This window comes from Carassius auratus, chromosome 34, assembly GCF_003368295.1.
Source record: "Carassius auratus strain Wakin chromosome 34, ASM336829v1, whole genome shotgun sequence".
NCBI lineage: Eukaryota > Metazoa > Chordata > Actinopteri > Cypriniformes > Cyprinidae > Carassius > Carassius auratus.
In genome coordinates, this window is record NC_039276.1 from 14,654,426 (window position 1) to 14,666,144 (window position 11,719).

Sequence of the window (11,719 nt, forward strand, 5' to 3'; positions counted from 1 at the left end):
ATGGCGGTCTCCAAGGCCTTCTTAGCAGGTGTATCCATGCTGGACATCTGCAACGCTGCGGGATGGTCCACGCCCTCCACATTTGTCAGATTCTATGGCCTAGACATGCCAGTCACTCCAGGCGCTTCAGTCCTCCTGACCTAAGCTGCGCTCTTCGGATACACACTAGGCAGGGGTTTGGTAGTCTGGCGGCGTTGGTACTCGTTCCCCAAAGCGCTTTTGACGCAGCTCGAGTTCCTGAAGAGGAACGTCTCTAGGTTACGTATGTAACCCTAGTTCCTCGAGGGAACGAGACGCTGCGTCTCGGAGCCATACCCCCCGGCACCCCTGCCGGCGCTTGCTGGTACTCGAAGCTGACGCCAGCTGCGTGGCACGTGCTTTTATAGCTTCTTGGTCGCTTACGTCACTTCGCCGGTGACGTCACGCTCTTCCATTGGTCTGATTTCACACGATATTCAGAGTCGCGCACGCTGGGCGCGTTCCCCAAAGCGCTTTTGACGCAGCGTCTCGTTCCCTCGAGGAACTAGGGTTACATACGTAACCTAGAGACGTTTTTGTGCATATAGCTTCTAACACATTAAAAACTGTCTTACAGCATTGCAGAAAACATTGTATTTCATAAGGCATAAGCATCTTTCAGTTTTGCAAGATTTGCACTGAATATTGAATGAAACAGCTTTCTCTAATAGAGAGAAAAGCTTTTGAGCAGATTTGGGCTTGATTTCACTTCATTTGAACAGAGGCACTATTTCAACATTACTGGACTCAGAAAGCTGTAAAACGGACAATCTTGATCATTGAAGTCCTAACATAAGTCTTTGTGCATATAACTTCTAACACATTAAAAACTGTCTTACAGCATTGCAGAAAACATTGTATTTCATAAGGCATAAGCATCTTTCAGTTTGGCAAGATTTGCACTGAATACTGAATGAAACAGCTTTCTCTACTAGAGAGACAAGCTTTTGAGCAGATTTGGGCTAGATTTCACTTCATTTGAACAGAGGCACTATTTCAACATTACTGGACTCAGAAAGCTGTAAACTGACAATCTTGATCATTGAAGTCCTAACATAAGTTTTTGTGCATGTAGCTTCTAACACATTAAAAACTGTCTTACAGCATTGCAGAAAACATTGTATTTCATAAGGCATAAGCATCTTTCAGTTTTGCAAGATTTGCACTGAATATTGAATGAAACAGCTTTCTCTAATAGAGAGAAAAGCTTTTGAGCAGATTTGGGCTTGATTTCACTTCATTTGAACAGAGGCACTATTTCAACATTACTGGACTCAGAAAGCTGTAAAACTGACAATCTTGATCATTGAAGTCCTAACATAAGTTTTTGTGCATATAACTTCTAACACATTAAAAACTGTCTTACAGCATTGCAGAAAACATTGTATTTCATAAGGCATAAGCATCTTTCAGTTTGGCATGATTTGCACTGAATACTGAATGAAACAGCTTTCTCTAATAGAGAGAAAAGCTTTTGAGCAGATTTGGTCTTTATTTCACTTCATTTGAACAGAGGCACTATTTCAACATTACTGGACTCAGAAAGCTGTAAACTGACAATCTTGATCATTGAAGTCCTAACAGAAGTTTATGTGCATAGGAATTCTAACACATTAAAAACTGTCTCTCTGCATGGCAAAAAAAATTTCTATTCACAAGACAGAGACATCTTTCTTTTTGGCAAGATTTGTATTTAACATTGAATGAAGCAACATTCTCTAATGGACAACTGCGGGCGGCAGATCCTTTTCCTATTTGGCGCCTAAACTCTGGAATAACCTACCTAACATTGTTCGGGAGGCAGACACACTCTTGCAGTTTAAATCTAGATTAAAGACCCATCTCTTTAACCTGGCATACACATAACATACTAATATGCTTTTAATATCCAAATCCGTTAAAGGATTTTTAGGCTGCATTAATTAGGTAAACTGGAACCGGAACACTTCACATAACACCGTACTTTCTACATCATTAGAAGAATGGCATCTACGCTAATATTTGTCTGTTTCTCTCTTGTTCCGATGTCACCGTGGCCACCAGATCCAGTCTGTGTCCAGATAAGAGGGTCACTGCAGTCACCCGGATCCAGTACGTATCCAGACCAGATGGTGGATCAGCACCTAGAAAGGACCTCTACTGCCCTGAAAGACAGCGGAGACCAGGACAACTAGAGCCCCAGATACAGATGCCCTGTAAAGACCTTGTCTCAGAGGAGCACCAGGACAAGACCACAGGAAACAGATGATTCTTCTGCACAATCTGACTTTGCTGCAGCCTGGAATTGAACTACTGGTTTCGTCTGGTCAGAGGAGAACTGGCCCCCCAACTGAGCCTGGTTTCTCCCAAGGTTTTTTTCTCCATTCTGTCACCGATGGAGTTTCGGTTCCTTGCCGCTGTCGCCTCTGGCTTGCTTAGTTGGGGTCACTTCATCTACAGCGATATCATTGACTTGATTGCAAATTAAAACAGACACTATTTCAACTGAACAGAGATGACATAACTGAATTCAATGAGGAACTGCCTTTAACTATCATTTTGCATTATTGAGACACTGTTTTCCAAATGAATGTTGTTCAGTGCTTTGGCGCAATGTATTTTGTTTAAAGCACTATATAAATAAAGGTGATTGATTGATTGATTGGAGAGAGATTGTTTTTAGCATATTTGGGCTTGTTTCCACTTCATTTCAACAGAAACACTGTTTCAGCATTAGTGATCTCAGAATGCTTTGAACTGACAAACCTGAGCATTGAGGCTCTAACAGAAGTTTATGTGCATAGGAATTCTAACACATTGAAAACTGTCTCTCTGCATTGCAAAAAGCATTTCTATTCACAAGACAGAGACATCTTTCATTTTGGCAAGATTTGTATTTAACATTGATGAAACAACATTCTCTAACGGAGAGAGATTGTTTTTAGCATATTTGGGCTTGTTTCCACTTCATTTTAACAGAAACACTGTTTCAGCATTAGTGATCTCAGAATGCTGTGAACTGACAAACCTGAGCAATTGAGGCTCTAACAGAAGTTTTTGTGCATAGGAATTCTAACACATTAAAAACTGTCTCTCTCCATTGCAAAAAGCATTTCTATTCATAAGACAGAGACATCTTTCATTTTGGCAAGATTTGTATTTAACATTGAATGAAGCAACATTCTCTACTGGAGAGAGATTGTTTTTAGCATATTTGGGCTTGTTTCCACTTCATTTCAACAGAAACACTGTTTCAGCATTAGTGATCTCAGAATGCTGTGAACTGACAAACCTGAGCATTGAGGCTCTAACAGAAGTTTATGTGCATAGGAATTCTAACACATTAAAAACTGTCTCTCTGCATTGCAAAAATAATTTCTATTCACAAGACAGAGACATCTTTCTTTTTGGCAAGATTTGTATTTAACATTGAATGAAGCAACATTCTTTAACGGAGAGAGATTGTTTTTAGCATATTTGGGCTTGTTTCCACTTAATTTCAACAGAAACACTGTTTCAGCATTAGTGATCTCAGAATGCTTTGACTTGACAAACCTGAGCATTGAGGCTCTAACAGAAGTTTATGTGCATAGGAATTCTAACACATTAAAAACTGTCTCTCTGCATTGCAAAAAGCATTTCTATTCACAAGACAGAGACATCTTTCATTTTGGCAAGATTTGTATTTAACATTGAATGAAGCAACATTCTCTAATGGAGAGAGATTGTTTTTAGCATATTTGGGCTTGTTTCCACTTCATTTCAACAGAAACACTGTTTCAGCATTAGTGATCTCAGAATGCTGTGAACTGACAAACCTGAGCATTGAGGCTCTAACAAAAGTTTATATGCATAGGAATTCTAACACATTAAAAACTGTCTCTCTGCATTGCAAAAAGCATTTCTATTCACAAGACAGAGGCAACTTTCATTTTGGCAAGATTTGTATTTAACATTGAATGAAGCAACATTCTCTACTGGAGAAAGATTATTTTTAGCATATTTGCGCTTGTTTCCACTTCATTTTAAAAGAAACACTATTTCAGCATTAGTGATCTCAGAATGCTGTGAACTGACAAACCTGAGCATTGAGGCTCTAACAGAAGTTTATGTGCATAGGAATTCTAACACATTAAAAATTGTCTCTCTGCATTGCAAAAAGCATTTCTATTCACAAGACAGAGACATCTTTCATTTTGGCAAGATTTGTATTTAACATTGAATGAAGCAACATTTTCTAACGGAGAGAGATTGTTTTTAGCATATTTCGGCTTGTTTCCACTTCATTTTAACAGAAACACTATTTCAGCATTAGTGATCTCAGGATGCTGTGAACTGACAAACCTGAGCATTGAGGCTCTAACAGAAGTTTATGTGCATAGGAATTCTAACACATTAAAAATTGTCTCTCTGCATTGCAAAAAGCATTTCTATTCACAAGACAGAGACATCTTTCATTTTGGCAAGATTTGTATTTAACATTGAATGAAGCAACATTTTCTAACGGAGAGAGATTGTTTTTAGCATATTTGGGCTTGTTTCCACTTCATTTCAACAGAAACACTGTTTCAGCATTAGTGATCTCAGAATGCTGTGAACTGACAAACCTGAGCATTTAGGCTCTAACAGAAGTTTATGTGCATAGTAATTCTAACACATTAAAAACTGTCTCTCTGCATTGCAAAAAGAATTTCTATTCACAAGACAGAGACATCTTTCTTTTTGGCAAGTTTTGTATTTAACATTGAATGAAGCAACATTCTCTACTGGAGAGAGATTGTTTTTAGCATATTTGGGCTTGTTTCCACTTCATTTCAACAGAAACACTATTTCAACATTACTGATCTCAGAAACCTGTAAACTGACAATCTTGAGCATTGAAGCTCAAACATAAGTTTTTGTGCATATAACTTCTAACACATTAAAAACAGTCTTACAGCATTGCAAAAACATTGTATTTCATAAGGCATAAGCATCTTTAAGTTTGGCAAGATTTGCACTGAATATTGAATGAAGCAGCTTTCTCTGATAGAGAGACAAGCTTTTGAGCAGATTTGGGCTTGATTTCACTTCATTTGAACAGAAGCATTATTTCAACATCACTGGTCTCAGAAACCTGCAAACTGACAATCTTGAGCATTGAAGCTCAAACATAAGTTTTTGTGCATATAATTTCTAACACATTAAAAACAGTCTTACAGCATTGCAAAAACATTGTATTTCACAAGGCATAATCATTCTTCAGTTTGGCAAGATTTGCACTGAATATTGAATGAAGCAGCTTTCTCTGATAGAGAGACAAGTTTTTGAGCAGATTTGGGCTAGATTTCACTTCATTTGAACAGAAGCACTATTTCAACATTACTGGTCTCAGAAACGTAAACTGACAATCTTGAGCATTGAAGCTCAAACATAAGTTTTTGTGCATATAACTTCTAACACATTAAAAACAGTCTCACAGCATTGCAAAAACATTGCATTTCATAAGGCATAAGAATCTTTCAGTTTGGCAAGGTTTGCACTGAATATTGAATGAAACAGCTTTGTCTGATAGAGAGACAAGCTTTTGAGCAGATTTGGGCTAGATTTCACTTCATTTGAACAGAAGCACTATTTCAACATTACTGGTCTCAGAAACCTGTAAACTGACAATCTGGAGCATTGAAGCTCAAACATAAGTTTTTGTGCATATAACTTCTACCACATTAAAAACAGTCTTACAGTATTGCAAAAACATTGTATTTCATAAGGCATAAGCATCTTTCCGTTTGGCAAGATTTGCGCTGAATATTGAATGAAGCAGCTTTCTATGTTAGAGAGACAAGCTTTTGAGCAGATTTGGGCTAGATTTCACTTCATTTGAACAGAAACACTATTTCAACATTACTGGTCTCAGAAACCTGTAAACTCACAATCTTGAGCACTGAAGCTCTAACATGAGTTTTTGTGCATATAACTTCTAACACTTCTAAAACTGTCTTAAAGCAAGCTTGCTCTGTCCACCCCACATCTAACTTTAGCATTAACTAGCATTTGAATTGTAAACATATTTGCATGATGGAACAATTAATTATACAACATTAACACTCTCTATTTCTGTTCAATCTACTTTTTATTTATTATAAAACGTGTACTATGTTAGACTAACTGTGACTTGTCACAGCTCTTACATTTTGATCCTCTTTTGTTGGATTGATTGCTTCTATTGTTGTAATTTGTAAAGTGCTTTGGATAAAAGCATATGTTAAATGATTAAATGCATTTGTGATGTAACTAAACTGGTACACAATACACAAAAGTACAAAGACAATGTACAAAAACATTAAAATTACAAACAATGTCTTGGGTATATGAATGTTTATTCATTGGAAGGTTTTTCTATGAATTACAGTGGTGGACAGTAACGGAGTAGCTTTACTTCGTTACTGTACTTAAGTACATTTTTCAAGTATCTGTACTTTACTGGAGTAGTTTTATTTTGAGTAACTTTTACTTTTACTTCACTACATACCAGCGTCAATCAACATCAATCAGCGTCTCTGTGTTTTAGGTAAAAAAAAAAATCCATTAAACTAACACAGATTAGAATAAAATAACTTGTGCATGTTCAAATTCCCCGCTGCCATAATATTAACAGTTATATTAAAATGCTAACATGTCCTATGTGACGTCTGTTTTTATATTGTTTATCAACAGTAACGTTAGGCCTATATTGTTTGGATTAACTAGACGAGTAGACAGACATGAATGTTTATTCATAACCGTACTGAAAATAAGTAAATATTGTTAGCTGATGCTAACTGTCTAGCTAACAAGCTTGCTGGTGCTAACTTGAGGTATTTTTTATAAATAATGTCCAAATATTTTTATTCAACAACCAATATATATATATATTGGTTGGTATATATATATATATATATATATATATATATATATATATATATATATATATATATATATATATATATATATATATATTGTTGGTATATATATATATATAGATAGATAGATAGATAGATAGATAGATAGATAGATAGATAGATAGATAGATAGATAGATAGATAGATAGATAGATAGATTACATCTAGGGACAAAAGAAAGGATGTGATGTTCAGAACATATATATATATATAGATAGATAGATAGATAGATAGATAGATAGATAGATAGATAGATAGATAGATAGATAGATAGATAGATAGATAGATAGATAGATAGATAGATAGATAGATAGATAGATTACATCTAGGGACAAAAGAAAGGATGTGATGTTCAGAACATGGTAACTAAAGTAATTATCAAAGAGGGCAAGAGATGCACCGTTTGGCCAGGGGTGTTTTTACACCACAGACAAGATTTGAGAAGGAAAAAATCATTATGAAAATATAATTATATTTTCCTTAAAATGTTCTTCCTAACTTCAGGCCTTATTATCATGTCATATAACTGTGATGTTCTGTAAAGCAACAAACTTTAAAATACTTTGTTCTTACTGGTGAAAATCAGATGGTCAGCTCTGCTTTCTCTCAGGTACATCACAGTGTAAGCTTCACAGTTAACATCACCCTCGTCAACGTAGTCCATATCAACAACAAAAATATATCTTGACTCCATATAGTGGTTATTTTGGAAAAAATCCCAGGTATTTTGAGCAGTATGATTATTAAAAAAAAATTTGCTTATATAAAATTAAATTAAGTAGCCTATATGAAATTGCAAACATCTATCGTTCAGTACTTTTTTACTTAAGTACATAAAAAATTGAGTACTTTTGTACTTTCACTTGAGTAAAATTGAAAAAGGAGTACTTTTACTTTTACTGGAGTAATATTTTACCATACGTATCTGTACTTTTACTCAAGTACTTGATTTGTGTACTTCGTTCCACCACTGATGAATTAACTGAAAGAAGTCCTTTTCTATGGACCTTATGTGTCTGTTTCAAAGTGAATTAAGTGTGATTAAAACTCTAAATTAATTTGGGTTGTAAAAGCCATATTTTCTTGTTAAGGTGTCCTTACTGCTATGGTAACCAGTTGCCCGGTGCCACATTGGGTATTTGTGGTTTGGGGGAGCAGTCCATGGTTAATGCCTGTTGGGTGTGAAGAGTAATATATGATTGGTTAAATATAATAAATAATTGTGTTTTTTGATTATTCTAGCTGCTACTATAGTCAGAGCCATTGAGAGACAGAATTGCGTCAACTCCATTCACTACAATGGAATTCCTTTATACAGCAATGGTGGATTGTGGAGCCTCTCAATAGTTTCTAGAAGTGCCGTAGAGATGCAGCAAAAGAGACCACTGTTATTAACTTTTATAAGGTAATGCTGGGTACACAACAAAATATTTTTTAAATCTTATAAGATTTTCAAAATGTACGGAGCCCCTCTGGTCACACTTTGTCAAAAAAAAAAAAAATATATATATATATATAACTTACTCGTGGCCTCAAGATAAGCTAACTCGTGGCCTCAAGATAAGTTAACTCGTGGCCTCAAGATAAGCTAACTCGTGGCCTCAAGATAAGTTAACTCGTGGCCTCAAGATAAGCTAACTCGTGGCCTCAAGATAAGCTAACTCGTGGCCTCAAGATAAGCTAACTCGTGGCCTCAAGATAAGTTAACTCGTGGCCTCAAGATAAGCTAACTCGTGGCCTCAAGATAAGCTAACTCGTGGCCTCAAGATAAGCTAACTCGTGGCCTCAAGATAAGTTAAGTCGTGGCCTCAAGATAAGCTAACTCGTGGCCTCAAGATAGTGAAGTGTCTGACACATGGACCCTTTGTTATTAAACTGAACCCTGTACTGTAGTGCAATGTAATACTCCACATTCTGTGCAATATTATCTGTTTTAATATTCAGTGTAATAGAATTTGCTGCAGTTCTGTTTCTATTTATTTACTAGTAATGTTCATCACAATCAATTCAATTCTGTTAATACAGTAATATAAATCTTGTAGGCTGCATTTCCATAGTCCTTTATAATTCTTCTTCATATTTTATAGCATATTTTTATACTTTTTACATGTATATAGGCTACTAGTTTATTTACCAACTTATATTATTATTTATATTCCTTTAAATGTCTTGAGTTGCACATCAACTGTGACACAAGAATTGTCCCCCGGGTTATCAATATCAATAAAGATCAAAGTATTTCTGATTCGGATTTTAAGATAGCCTATAGTAGTGTGCAGACTGGTTCATTAATTATTGAAGTGTTTCACATTTTGGAAAAGCATGTCTGTGTAGCCTACGATAAAACGTCAGCAGAGGGCGTTCTAGGCTTAGGTCACGGTACCTCCGTCTGGCTGTATGTATTTATGTGTATTTCCCAGTTGACGGCAAGGAGTTGCAGGATGAGAATGCGTTAGATGATCATATAATTAATTGTGACGACTTTACAGAAGTAAGAGTGTTTTAATTAGAATGGTTAACATTTACTTAGATGGCAAATTACTGAGTTAAGATAACTGCAAGACATAAGAGATCGCTAATGTGTTGTCATCATGACGTTTTCCCAGTGGTGAACGCAAAGCATTTTGGGAATCCGCAGCACAAGCATTAGGCGCTAGACTTCTTTGCATGAGGGAAGAACACAGTGTTCAAGATGCTGTCTACCTATAAACTGCAATAGTCGTTCTCACGATAGAAGTGGCATAAAGCAGTCGATGTGAATCCATCCATTTTCAGTCAAGCAATTAATACATGAATGGATAAAATATTTATATTTTATTTACTGAGAACAAAAAAACATGTCTAAATGATTAAAATAATGTATAAAAGTTAGCATCACAATAAATGCATACATGCACAAGTCAACAACACATGATACAAAGCTTCATTCAAACTTATTGTTCTAACAATCATGTATTTACAGATGGTGAAACCAACATCCTCCTGCGATCTGAACACAGCTGATACAGTTCTGCTGCACTTAACAATCTCACTCTTCTCAACAGGGATGTCGTTGAGCAACAGGATGAGGAAGACCTTGATGACGGCTCTCTGAACCACAAAACCTTGAAGCGAGAGCAGGGGAACACGTGCAGGACAATCTGACTGCTGTGTCTGCTCCAAACTTTTTTATGTGCCTGCACCCCATGAGCACGACTATATGAAAAACATTTACACAGAGTTTACAAGTACATGCATTGATTTATTACTTTTGTAGTGGGCTAAACCACTGAAGTGGTTCAAATTTATAAATAAATTATACATTTATCCAAAGTGACTTACAGTGCATTCAGACTAACAGTTTTTACCTAACATGTGTTCCCTGGTATTCGAACCCAAAACCTTGCACTGCTAACACAATGCTCTACCACTTGAGCCACAGGAACACCAGTGTGTCCTTGAGCAAGGCTCTCTTCTCCAGGTTGATCAGGGGATTGTAGGCCCCTGTAATAAGAGCACTGTCAATCACTTCAGATAAAAGCTCCATCACATTTTTTGATGATGCTTTTGAGGCTTCAGAAAGTCGGGCCTTCATTGTTTAAACATTAACCAGCTGAACAAACATTACCAAAATCACATCCTCAGTGTCTTGTGGTGTTTCTCTAGATGCTCTCACTGGCTCTGGGATCACTAAGGATGAAGACACCAGAGCAGCATCTGGTCCTGATGAGACAGTAAGAGCTGGAGTGATGGAGCGTCTCATCTGTGACTCTCGATCATTTCCAGGATGATGCTGTGGTCTTCTCCATCCTCAGTGCACACACCAGTCTACAGACATTTTCATGTCCTACAAAAATACACATACACAATACAAAAAGTCATTACATTATTCTTTTGTTTCAGGTTTTCCCTCTTTTTCATCTTTCCTTGCAGGTCCTGCTCCACCACAAAAGATCTGCAGCAAATGCACAGAAATCAAGAATAAGAAAGGAGGTGTAATAGTTGTTTAAAATTACATTTATTAAAATAAAATACAACTTAAGACTTCAAATGTTTAATTTATTTTTGTAGTGTAGTTACACAAATCCTTTGATGGCAACATTCCTTCATCAGTTACTCTACAGCAGATAAACACATATGTGTCTCATCTGTTCCTGTAACATCCAGACAAGAGTCAGTCTCCTCTGTCATATATCTGTGATATACTGCATTTACATGTTGAACTAATAACTGATGTAACTCACTTTTTATCCAACAAAAATGTTCCTTAAATTATCCATATTGCAAATGGACAAATAAAATAGATAACTTATGTTTAGTTACTTTATGTAGATTTGTTTGTTTACATGACTCACATTCATCTATAGCAGTGTTGACAAAAGTGAATTCTACACAATATCACACACACATATCACTCAGACACCTGTTTCATGTCTGTTAGATGTGCTCATCTACAATACTTATCTAACATTATCCAGTCAGATGATAAATAGACATTTTAGTAATAGTCTTCAAGAAGTATATATAGTTTATGTAAATCTACTATTGAGTCGTGTACTTAATGGAGCTTCACTGTTAGTTATGCATTATAAAACATGTTTACAGCTAAATCACAAATATGCTATATTATGTAGGTCACAGACAGATTGAGCCTGTGATACCTGGGGATGGCGTCTTTAGACCTTTTGCTTATATGTTGCTTACTTTACGCCTTAGTTTTAATAAATTATTAACTCCAAAAAACAATACCACTGTATGAAAATGACTTATACACTTCAATTGAAATAATTATTTCGGAAAAAAAAAAATATTCTCACCGTTGT

General features: G+C 36.0%; 1 long non-coding RNA gene across 1 annotated transcript; it reads right to left on the reverse strand.

The window, feature by feature from the left end:
- Window positions 1–9,681: 9,681 nt before the first annotated feature.
- Window positions 9,682–11,333, reverse strand: LOC113053757 (uncharacterized). The gene is made up of 3 exons (XR_003277296.1): window positions 10,977–11,333; window positions 10,782–10,851; window positions 9,682–10,400 (listed from the first exon to the last, which is right to left on the reverse strand). It is a non-coding gene; the product is annotated as an uncharacterized LOC113053757 (long non-coding RNA).
- Between the last annotated feature and the right edge of the window lie 386 nt (window positions 11,334–11,719).